General features: G+C 38.5%; 1 protein-coding gene and 1 long non-coding RNA gene across 2 annotated transcripts in view; both read right to left on the minus strand.

Annotated features, from left to right (window-relative positions):
• LOC114026395 (olfactory receptor 10J1-like) overlaps positions 1 to 13,053 on the minus strand; it is a 104,577-nt gene that overhangs the window by 5,477 nt on the left and 86,047 nt on the right. The gene's annotated exons all lie outside the window — the stretch shown is intronic.
• On the minus strand, positions 4,798 to 6,938 carry LOC114026356. The gene is made up of 3 exons (XR_003567120.1): positions 6,846 to 6,938; positions 5,642 to 5,746; positions 4,798 to 5,138 (listed from the first exon to the last, which is right to left on the minus strand). It is a non-coding gene; the product is annotated as an uncharacterized LOC114026356 (long non-coding RNA).

Genomic DNA, 13,053 nt, shown 5'->3' on the forward strand with positions numbered 1-13,053 from the left:
ATAGAGATTGTGGGAATCACACACAGGATGGCAGCTGAACCATGACAGTGAATATACTTTTCTTTCCCTGGACTTCAATTTCCTCATCAGTACAGTGAAGGGGCATCATCACTAACTACTCTCTAAATTTTACATTATGACTATAAATGTTCATCTTGAATGATTTCATGGGTCATAAGGGAGGTAAAGTGTATTTGAGGGTCTATGATGTTAGGTGCTTTAGGGTCTACAAAGGAATTTGAGATAATTTCTTTCCTGAAGGATGCTACAGTCTGGTTGGAAATAAGAAGATGCTGCAAGCTAAATACAAGCTTTTTAGGCAGTACAAAAGAACACAGAGATACCACAAGACATTATGTGATTAATTGCCAAGTGAATGGCACAAATCTCTGTTTTAAGAAGGTACAGGAGGGAGAGATTGCTTCCGGCTAGTAGGAATCATAAGGCTTCCTTTGGTAAATGGCATTTGAACTGAATGGTGTAAGACTAGTAGAATTTGAAGAGAATAAGGTAGATTTAGGAATTCAAATACTGATTAAATGCCAACTATGTGCAAAGCCCACAAAGAGAAAGGGATTCCTGTGAGGATCCTACCACCTAACAAACAATAAGAGTAAATTTTCTCTCTCCCTTTTAACTTTTCTCTCCTCACTCAGCTTCTTCCCAACATCGTTTTAGTCACGTATGACTCTTAAAGACCTCTTTTGGGATTTTCTTGGCCCTGATATTGGAGTGGTTTGCCCCTTCCTTCTCCAGATCATTTTATTTGAATTCAGGAAGGTCTTCTCTCCTGCAGAGCACTGGGCTTAGAATCAGGAAGACTCGTCTCTGTGAGTTCAAATCTGGCCTCAGACACTTACTAGCTGTGTGATCCTGGGCAAGTCACTTAACCTTGTTTGCCTTAGTTCCTTATTGTAAAATGTAATTGTAAAATGATCTGGAGAAAGAAGTGACCAACCACTCCAGTATCCTTGCCAAGAAAACCCCAAAAGAGGTCATGAAGAGTCAGACATGACTGACAATGACTGAACAATTTCCCAACCTAGTTTTCTTTGTCTTCATTCCATAACACCATTTTTAGGAGTAGCCTTACAGTTTTCTGAGTCTCTTTCCATAAAGGCTAATAATGTCCAGGTGTCTTCCCTCTTTCCCTCACCTCAACTGAATTTTCCTAAAAAATTTATTTGATGGCAAATTTTATACAACTTGTCTTGGGTACATTTTAGCTGATTCTAAAACTCATAATTAAAACTTTTTTGGGGGTGGTGTGGGACTGGACCTATGAGTTTATTGGTAGACCAAAATTCCAATAAGTAAATTTCTATACCAATGCAAATTAGCATTTGATATGAAATTTACTACCTCAGAGAATTGCCTAGATTGAACACAGAAAGTTTAAGTGAATTGTCCTGAATCATACAGTCAGTATATGTCAAGAGTAGCACTTGAATCCGGGTATTCCTGACTCTGAAACTGGCTCAGTGTATTTATTTATGTACTTACATAGACTGTACTTCTGTACTGCACTTATGTGATTAGGACTTTAAGGTTTACAAAGAGCTTTTCTGTCAACAACTCTACGAGTTGGATAAGGCCAATATTACCACCCCCATCTTAAGGATACTAACTCAAGATGCTTAATACAAAGCAGGACATTTAGTGCATGATGAGAATGGGCATGGGTAGCCTTCTATTTCTCACTTGAGCAGATTAATCACATAGGAGTGGGGCTTCTATTTAATATTCATTATATGAAAGATGAATGGGAGGGGGTAATGAGGATGGCATGACAGGGGTAATGGGAAGGACAGAGTGAAAAAGATTAAGTTACTTATTTTTTTTTACATAACAAAAGGACTTTATAAATAGTTGGCCCTCTTTCTATATCAACTAACATCCAGAGGTGTCCCCAGGCTCTAGTGACTAGGCTTTGGAGTTCCCCAAATCTGTTGACACTAATGATTGATAGGAAATAGGGGGAGAGACAGAGGGAGAGAGCAGGATGGTATTCTGAAAATTCATGACAAAATCCAACCAAGACCCTTCCCCCACAAAACAACAATAATAATCACATGTATATAACTGTTCCTCAAAACCTGAAGCTCATTTATATAATTACCCCATAGAGCCCTTCATTCTTTAAGGCAGACAAAATGGTAAGAGTACTGCACAGCCTTACAGTGAGCATGTGTGACATTCCATTTCACGATTGTCTGTGAACACTTTCACTTGATTCCATCAAGAAAAAAATGTTTTTGGATGGATGGATGTGGGAGCAGTATGACCCCCCTCCAGGGCAAGAACATACGATAGGTAGTAAAGATTAGCATGGCACAGTGAGAAACAAAACACTGTCTCTGGAGTCAGAAAGGACCCAAATTCAAATATCACTTCTGATGCTTACTAACTACATGACCTTGAAAAAGTCACTTAACCTTCTTGGGCCTTAGCTTCTTCATCTGTAAAATGAGGGGGGTTGAACTAGACATCCCCCAAGTTCCCTTCAAATTCTAAATCTATGATCATGCAAATTATTAAGACTTGTCTCTCAAAATTAAAAGTCATGTATTTGGACATACAGGCTAATGTTTGGTTACACAGCTATGTATGTATTTTATGTACAACAAAGGATGCTATCTACTGTGAAAATAGAGTGTAACTAAAATGTATAGTGAGTGATGTATTCTTTATAGATTCTATTGGGTTCCAATATGTCATTACCTCTTGCGATGAATACAGATCTGCTGAATAGCAAAATGGATAATCTTTTGTTTGTTCTTTTCATTTCTGTCCAAATCCCTGGATTACAGGATCACTTCACCAAGATTTCAGCCTCCTGGTCAGCTGTTTGTGGTCCTGTGTGATCTATTCTCTAAGCTGGGTCATTCACCTGCTGTTTATCATTCTCACATGATACACCCAGCAGTTTTTGAGGATAAACTTTCTCTGGTATATCTGCTACCCTTGGCCTTATAAGATCATAGGAACAAAGAGCTGGAAAAAGCATTAGACATGTCACTGAGTCCAAGCCAGCTCCCTCATTTTACAGATCAAGAAACTGAGGCTCAGAGCAATTAAATGACTTACCCATCACAGAGTCAGAGTTGCAATGAAAAACCAGGTCTTTTGACACCCTGACCCACTACTGTTTCTATTATACCACCTTTTCATTTGTCATTTTACGCATTGCTTTTTCCTTGGGGACCCAGTGACAATGAACCTCTCTTCTTTCTCTCAGATCAGCCTCCTTATGCTCAAGTAGGCCTGGACATCTAGAGCTTACTGCCCTGCTTTTTTCAGGCCCCTTATTATTGGTCTGCATTGTGTAGATATGACTGAACCCGAGCCAGGCTGCGTTATCTTTCAGTCCATTTTCTGTCCAAACTGTGTTCCTGCCAAAGATGGTGACTGAAGGAAACTCTTGCCAAAGCATTGTACATCTTGGGGCTACCTCTATGCATATCATACCCTATGGGCAACATTCCTTATGCCCTTGGCAACCACCTCATTTTATCAAGCATCCTTTCTAAGCTGAGGTACTTCAGCAGTTAGAGAATTGCTTAGGAGCTTTTGGATGGTATTTGGAAGCAAAATACAGGCATCTCCAAAAGAGCAAATGGGAGGTTTTGGCATCTGTCTCCTTTTCTGTCCCTTTTAGCCGAGGTCAGAACAATACACCAGAGATACCTGCAAATAGTAGGGTGCTGGATCCGCTCCCTTTCTGGTATGGCTGGATCAGCAACTCAGAAATCCTACTATTCTCCCTGCTTAGGTCCAACAAAGCAAATAACTAAGCTAGGACAAGGAAGAGGGCTCACTAAACCAACAGGACAGATCACTGAGTCAGCACTCAACAACTTGCTACAAATGATTAACTGTTGCTACAATAAATCTGTGGTCTCCTAGAGGTTAGTGCACATTGCAGTGGGTGCAGGTTTGGACCCACCCATTCCTGCCTATAACTATGTGACTACAGTTCATGACCACAGATACATTTGCCACAGTGGGTCCATCTTTCATTCAATATAAATCCAATTGGGTAGATCAACTGTCATAGTCAAAAGAAGATAAACATATAGTAGGGTTTTTCTTCTCCCTCTCATCAATTTGATGAGTTTATTTCTTTTCTTGTATAGCCTTGTTTCTTAACCTGCAATCCATGGACCCCTTAGGGGTCTTTATTTGCACTAACTTCTAACTGAAATTTATCATTTCTTTCAATAATCAATGCAGAGAACAAACCATAATATTAGCAATACAAATAAAAATGATATTTTTCTATTATATTACAATTGAAAATTGACTTGATGTCCAATACGACATTCATGTTGCCTTGTCAAAAGGCTACTCTTTGTTCTTAATCAAGCTAAGAAACAACAGCTTTCACCCTGTTATGTTTTTCAAAATAAATTTTTTTTTGGAGGTAATTGGGGTTAAGTGACCTGCACAGGGTCACACAGATAGTAAGTATCTGAGGCTTAGATTTGAACTCAGGTCCTCCTGAGGCCAGGACCAATGCTCTATCCACCGTGCTACCTAGCTGCCCCTTGCAACATAAATTTAATTTTAACCTGACTATATTTTAAATGTATCATCTTGTTTTTTAAGTGTACTAATAAAGAAGCACATATATTACAACATCCCAACTTAAAAAATGTTTTGACAACTATATTTCAATATAATTGGTTTCTTTTGTAATGTATTTTATTTTATGCATTTAAAACCATTATTCTAAGGAATTCATAGGCTTCTCCAGACTACCAAAGTTATCCACGACAAATAAAAAAAACATTAAGAACCCTTACTATCAAGTTTGGACATGCTCACAGTCCTCATTAAGAGGACAAAAACAATTCTTGAATAGCTTGAAGAAGCTAAGGTTACACTGAGATGAAATGACTTGGAGAATCTTGTTCACTCTTAAAGGATAGATTTCTGGGACCCTGGAACAATTTGCTTGGCTGGGACTCTTGCCTGAGAAGCCACTCTTCAATGAGCTGACAAACCTGGTCTGGACTTGTTCACCTCCTCCTCTTCCTCTGCCGCCCCTTTTCCCTTGCACCTTTCTTCTGAAATGCAGCAGGAATGGGGAAGGGATCTTTCTCCAGTCTCTCCAGCCCCAAATCAGTAATTACTGTCTTGGGGCAGAAACATAGAAAATGATTGATTGTTAGTAAATTTAGTAGATAGAGGATAACTTAATTCAGCAGAAAGATGATAGAATTTTCTATGTAAATTGATATGTATCATTCATCACTGTTTCTGGGACAGTATCAACAAATAGAAGTCTTAGATGTTTTTGTTAAATAGCAAAAACTGATTTACATTAAGATACATTTCCTACTTACAAGCCTTTAATGACATCTTTAATAGTGTCAACAATACGTTCTCCACCTGACAAAACTCAGCTAAAGTCAATGTCTGAAAATCTTCAACCTTAACATTTTTGTTTTATAAATTGAATTAAAAATTCTCATCTCTCAGAAAAAAATAATGAAATTCACTTCTTGGGGATGGTGGTGGTGATGGTGATGACATGTATTTATTTTTAAGTTATTAAAACTATGTGTAATGCTTCCCTAAGTATTAAAGAACAGTTAGTTAATTTTTAACAAGTACCAAGAATTAGACAAGTGCTTACCAAGGGCTTTCGAACTGGCTTATCCAAGAAGAGAATTCTTGACAGTGAATTTTCTAAGGTCAAGATATGGTGGCAAAAGAGGTAGTGGTGGAGTACCCAAATTTCCTGCAGAAGCAAATGTCAGATGCTAACATGGGCTTTCCCATGTTTGGGAGGGGAGTTCATGGACAATAGGCCTAAACCCCAACCTCTTGTGTAGAAGACAAAAGATCTTGATTTCTGAGGAAATGTAATACTTCTGTAATCTATGCATCTAGTCAGAGGAGGGAGACTTCTTCAGCAGCACTAGCCTAGAAGTTGCTTCACAAGTAACCTCAAGAGTGAGAATTTCTAACAATGTATTATCATAATAGTTAACATTGAAAGAGCACATTTAGGTAATTTGATCTGGTTCCTAAACAGGAACCCTCTTTCCCCTTTCCCCTCTTGGGGAAGGAAGAGTATTGCCTATATAATCCCTACAGGCAAAGGACTAAAGCTAGGATATGAGGTGCCAAGAGATTGGCACCATGATACCCCTTTGTATTACCATAATTGATTTAGACATTGTATATCTAATGGGAAGACTGTTTAGAAACTCTGAAGTATGTTTACCCTCTTGAAGGGGAAGGGTCTAAACCACAAGGTGGCAGTTCTTCTAAGAAGAACTATACAGAACTTTATGGGAAGGTTCTTACTTGAATATATTGCCCCATTCATAGCCCTAAGTTCCATTTCTTTCTGAGAGAAGTTTATAAATTACCGTGAATTCTTTACATATTGTTTTTATATATGTTTATGTGTTCCTGTGAATTTTTTCTTCTTTCTGAGTTTTCTGTGGAGTAAAATAAAGACTGTCCACTAACCAACATGTATGTGTTAAATTGAGTGCTTGTACAGGAGATAAAGACCCTGATATCCACATTCATGAAAATCTAGACATAAGCAGAACTGAAAATTTAGCAGAGTAAACTCTAGGTGAGAACAAAATGGGCTAAAGAGATTACTTTTGGTCAATGTCTGGGGCTAGACATAATCAATCCATGTGAGCTTAGAGCTTTTGGAGCTCTGGGTCATATGTTCCTTCCTAGGGACTTACCTATGATTCCTTGATTTTATGGCAAGGTAAAAGGTTGATATCTAATCAAATCTAAATGCCTAATTCCTTTTTGGGAGCTCCATACACATTGGGGTCTCTTTTGCATTACAAATATAGAACACTTACCCACACAAAAAAGTTGGTGGAGGGAGAGAATGTTTTTGTTCTTTAAAGAAGTCCCAAAGGGTCCATTTGCCTTTCAAGAGTGGGAACCATGTGCTAGACAAGTAAATTCTGCTCAAAACAGAATTATAGGATTAAAAACGATGGTTAAAGTTCAAAAGTACTTCATTTTTCAGAATCCCAGGGAAGTGAGAAATATACTTAAAAAATATAATATATATGGAAGATAAGCTAGCAATATTAAAAAACCTATAGTAAATCCTCCAGAACATTGGGTGGATTCCTTCTGTGGATGTAGACAGAGTATGGACAAGAACTGCACAGAATCAGGTGTCCTCTGGAGCCATCTAGGTTTAGTGGCAAGATACAGACCAGGATGACTGCAGATGGCCCTAGATGTAGTGGGAGATCTTGGCCTTTTTAAACTAAGGGCTTTCCCAGGTCTCAGTTTGCCTGAGGCAACACCCATTTAGTGATTAAGGCTAGGTAAGAAATGAGGTGAAGAGGGGCAGCTAGGTGTTGTAGAGGGTAGAGCACTGGCCCTGAAGTCAGGAGGATCTGACCTCAGACCAGATACTTGACACTTACTAGCTGAGCAAGTCACTTAACCCCACTTGCCATAAAAAAAAAAAAAAAAGAAATGAGGTGAAGAATGGAGTCTTTTACCTAGTTTAAAAAAAAATCAGTCTGAGAGGAAGACCGTCTGGGTTTCTGGTCAAAACAGAAACAATTGCTATTGACAGTCACTATGAGCCATTAGAGCTCAAACTGACCAAGTGAGGTGACACAAATGATAAAAAGAGGTCGTATGAAGGGACTTCCTAATTGCTCTACCTGCCGCTTCATCTTTATCTTCCACAAAGCTGATAAAATGATATTCCTAAAGCATGGGATTGACTATGTCACTCACCTGCTCAGTACACTCTAGTAGTTCCTGATTCCTTTTTGGATGAAATACAAATCCTTTTATTTGCAGTTTAAAATCCTTCACAGCTTGGCTCCAACCTATATTTCCAGTCTTACTGTACATTACTCCCCTTAATGTACCCATGGCCAGCCCCCCCCCCCCCCCCAAAAAAAAGTCTTGTTGCTGTTCCTAGCACAGGACATTCCATTTCCCATTTCTGTTTGCAAAGCCTGTCCCCATCCATGGCATTCGGGCTCTCCTCGCCTCTGCCTCTTCAAAGCCACAGTTTCTTTATAAGCTCAGCTCAAATGCCATCTCCTTTTCTGCTCCCCTAGTTGACAATGCCATCAAATTGCCTTCTTTTTATTTATTTATTTATTGTAGCTCGATGGTACAGTGGATAGAGTGCTGGACTTGGAGCCGGGAAGAGCTGAGTTTGAGTTCTACTACTTACTACTAGCTGTATGATCCCAGTTAAATCATTTAACCTTTTATAGCCTCAGTTTCCTTATCTGTAAAATGGCTATAATAATAGTGCCTATCTCTCAGAGTTGTGAGGATTGATTAAGCTCACTTACACAAAATGCTTTGTAAACTTTGAAGTGTTATATAAATGCTAGCTATTTTAGTAAAAATGTTTTGCAACCCTCAAAGAGCTATATAAATGCTTCTTATTTTTTATTGTTCTAATATATTTATACGTCTACACATTTTTCTCCCTTATAGAATGGCATATAGTGGGATATAAATGTTAGCTATTACTATTTTTATTTTTTTTACAAAGTCTCTAAAATGTGCACAGCGGAGAGAGGTGATACAGGTGGTAAATATCTTATGGAGTAGGACAGGAAAATATATGTTAAAGCATGAAAGAACCTACTCAGGGAATGACTTAACAATGAGATCAATGGATAGTGAAAGAGGTAAGAAAGAATGAAAATATGTAAACATTGTCAGATAAGAAATGCTGGCAAAGAATATGAAAGCTTCACAATGCGAGCACCTTTTAAGGCTTAAATATTTGCCTCATATTTATAAAGATCTCTGGTATTTGACTAATATCTGAACTAGGGGAAAGGAAAAGGGAATAAGCATTATCTAGTATCTATTATGTGCCAGGCATTGTGCTAAGAGCTTTACATATTTCAATGGATCCTCGCAACAACCCTGGGAGTTAGATGCTATAGTTACCCCCATCCCAGTCTAGGAAACAGGGGAAGACAGAGGTTATGTTATATAGCCCGGAGTACACAGCCAGTAAGTGTCTGAGGCCAAATTTGAACTTAGGTCTTCCTTACCTGAGGCTCTGTGCACTATGTTGCTACCTAGCTGTCCCAGCCAGAAAATGACCCCACCCCCTTCTTTTTGGATATAAGAATCATTCCTCCTCCACGAGTGGTTTATATATAAATAAGATAGAGGCATTTATTATTATTGATTATTCAAGAGGATTACTCAATTCAATTATTCAAATGATTATCTGATTGTTGTTGAGTTGTTTTTGTCATGTCTGAGTCTTCTTGATTCTATTCTGGGGTTTTCTTGGCAAAGATACTGGAGTGGTTTGCCATTTCCTTCTCCAGCTCATTTTACAGATGAGGAAACTGAGGCAAACAAGATTAAGTGACTTGCCCAGGGTCACATGGCTAGTAAGTGTCTGAGGCCAGATTTGAACATCAGGCCTGCCACTCTATCTACTGTGCCACCTAGCTGAGAAGAACTCAGTTAAAATCTTGCCTATGATGTGTATTAGCTGTGTGACCCTGGGCAAGTCATTTAACCTCTGCTTGCCTTAGGAAACTCCCTAAGGTTTATCTGCTCAGTAACCAGGTTTCAACCTGTTGTTCCTTCCTCATGCTGATTAAATAAATAGATGTTTCAATTATAGGCACATGTAAAATGCTTAACCTGAGGCATATTCTTGGGTTCTTTTAAAAAACAAAACCATTTCTCATGATCAAGATGAATAGGATGACCTCATGAGAAATGTATGATTTGAGAGGACAAAGAAAGAGAAAAAAGAGTTGGTTAAAAGAAAGTCATAACCCTGCCTAGTGAAAAAAAATCTATAAAAACTGTAGGTTTTGAAAGTTTTCAAAGTATCATAGGTATTTGTGTTGCTTGTATGTCCCAGGTCTACCCCAACCTCCAACAAAGGCTGAATCAGTAGCCAGAAGGGATGGAAGTCAGCAGTGATGCCCCTGACCCTTCCCACTAAATGTGACCCAGGTCCAAGGGTGTTTGTGGCTTTTCTATGGAATCCTGTCAGTTGAGAGAACCATATAAATACAAGAGACCTAATAGCAAGTCTTATGCCTTTCATATCTTGATATTAATTATTAATATTACTATTTTTGAGGTTCACTTACATATTACTAGGTAGCACTGGCTCAAACACGGTGTCAGAGTTACCTTAGGCTTCTAAGTAGAAGCCTTGCAGCAGATCTGCCTATTAAAAAGAGATCCACCTTTTAGCCTCTGAGAGCTGGAGGTGGGGCTAAGAGTTCTGTGAGATGGAGTCGTCTTGTCTAAACCTTGTCTCCTGGGTCCTTCTGAAACTTGCTGGAAGCCCAGAGGAGTTGGAATTCAAATAGGCAGATTCCTGGGGACCCTAGTACAGATGGGATTCAATCCTGGGGGAGCTTCCAAGCAAATTTGACTTTCTGATTAGAACTCTCTGGCAAGAAGCAGGGTTTACTTTTGAAACAAAGAGGTAGTAAACCCATCTGTGTCTTTGTTCATGGTACTTTATTGCATCTGCTCTGAGGTCTCACAATCTTGGAAACATGAAATGAAACATTGAATAAAACTTAAGTGAACACTGCCTGTCAGACAAAGGGTTAAGGTAATATGAGTCACTGATCCTCCTCCCATGATAAACCTGGGTCACCATATAGATGTCCCATTGTCCTCCAATGTGTCATTTTTGTTGCCTAAACAGCCCTCATGGTAGGCAATCCCAGGTCCAGATGCAGAGAAATGCTACTTTATGTATTGTAACTCAATCTATCAGTCAACAAACATTAATTAAGAATCTAAAATGTGCCAGGACATTTAAGAGCTGCATCCAACAACTAGGAGCTTTTATAAGTTGTCCTCTCTCCACTATGTTGCCTACTCTTATGACCATGCCTCAGTTGCTTCCTCACACTTTGGCCCCCTTTTCCTATTGGTGAGTTCTTCCCTGAACCTTCAATTTGTGGAAGGTCCCGAGCCAGGGCAGTCTTCATTTCCTTTTCTGGATATGATTTTGATTCCCCAGATGTCTATGTGTTGCGTTCTCCCTTTAGAATGTAAGTTCCTTGAATGCAGGGACTGTTTTCTTGCTTGAGTTTGTATCCTCAGCTCTTAGCACAGTGCCTAGCGTATGGTAAGCATTAATAAATGGTTGTTGACTGATTGACAGACTAGGTGCTAGGGATACAAAGATGAGAATGAAATAGGCTCTGCTCTTGATGACTTTACTGGGGAAGACAATATGTGCACAGAGTCCTCCATGAGAGCAGAGGCAAAGACTGTTCTAGGACAAGAGCAAAATTCCTTGAGGGAGAAGGATTTTAGTAAGAAGCAATCCTGTGGGAGAAATTGGGGATTTGTGCATGTAGGATTTTGTCTAATCACCTGAAGAATTACAACTTGTGCACAGATGTGAGACTTTCATTTCTACTATCCTCTCCTGAAAGACTCTGAATTGAGGTGAAAAGTTTTGTGGTTTCTAAGTCCCAGCTTTCTATATACTGTGCCTGCATCCTTGGAGGATGGTGATGTGGGGAATACCAAGGGACCAAAGAGTTGAATAATTTCTTTCTTAGCATATTAGATTTCATGTCCTGAGTCTTAGATTCTTCCATAGTTGTGTTTCTTTCATGCTCAGCTTGGACGAGTGAAGATAATGACAAAGAATGGATGAGCTCAGAGCCCTGCATTCATTGTCGTTGTTGTTGTTGTTCAGTTGTTTCAGCCATATCCGACTCTTTGTGACCCCATTTTGGGGTTTTCTTGGCAGCAATACTGGAGTGGTTTGCCATTTCCTTCTCCATGTATTCATCGAGCTTCTTTCATGTTAAATATGCATATATGTTCATATACATGTATCCATACATATATATGTATGTGTATATATACATCTATTTAAAAAAATTCAATTAATTATTTAATTTATGGAATAAAAAAAGCATTTCCATAACATGGTATAATAAAAATTACATGTGAAACTACAAATCAATTATGTAGAACTTGCCATTCCTTTTAAATATGTAGTAAAGTTATCACATAAATTTCCTCTCTTTTTTCTCCCCCTCCTCCTAGAGATGGCTACCACTAGACACAAATAGTATGCATATGCAAGATTATTCTGTACATACTTCTATTTATCAGCTCTTTTCTCTGGATACAGATAGCATCTTTCTTCATATGTTCTTTATAGTTAGTTTGAGTATTTATAATAGTCAAAATGACTTGTTTGCTCAAAGTCACTCTTAAAACAATATTGCTGTTACTGTATACAATGTTCTCTTGGTTCTAGTCGTTTTGCTTTTCATTATTTCTTGCAAGTGTTTCCATGTTTTTCTAAGATCATTGAGCTTATAATTTCTTATAACACAGTAGTAGTATTCCACCACAATCATATGCCACAACTTGTTCAACCATTCCCCAATTGATGGGCATCCCTGTGATTTCTAGTTCTTTTCCACCACAAAGAGAGCAGCTATAAACATTTTAGAACATATATATTCTTTCCCTTTTCCCCTAATCATCTTTGGAAATAGACCTAGTAGTGGTATTGCTGCATCAAAGAGTATAGGCAGTTTAATAACTCTTTGGGCATAATTTCAGAATGCTCTTCAAAATGGTTGAATCTATCTATACTTTAAAGAGATGCCTACAGGCATTGAAAGCATAAATGTTCATGGGGTCACAGCCAGTGTGTGCTGGAAGCAGGACTTGAACTCAGATCTTGCTGGCTCTGAGGTCATCTCTCTACCCACTATATCATTCTACTTCTCCACATCGATTTCTCATGTTAATTAATTTTAGGCATTTGTTTCATGGTAAGACCACTGAACTTAGAGGCAAAAAGACCTGCTTGATACTCCTAGCTCTGATATTCACTACATTTTGTGGTTCTGGGCAAGTCACTTCACCTCTCCCAGTTTTCTCATCTTTAAAATTGGAATAATAACAATTGGATTAACACTTTCATAGAGTTGTTGTAGGGAAAGTGGAATAAACATTCAAACACTATATAGATGTGAGCTGTTGCTATTAATATTTCTTCCTTCTCCTCCTCCTCCTCCTCCTTCT

This window comes from Vombatus ursinus, unplaced genomic scaffold (genome assembly GCF_900497805.2).
Source record: "Vombatus ursinus unplaced genomic scaffold, bare-nosed wombat genome assembly UNPS02014838.1, whole genome shotgun sequence".
Lineage (NCBI taxonomy): Eukaryota > Metazoa > Chordata > Mammalia > Diprotodontia > Vombatidae > Vombatus > Vombatus ursinus.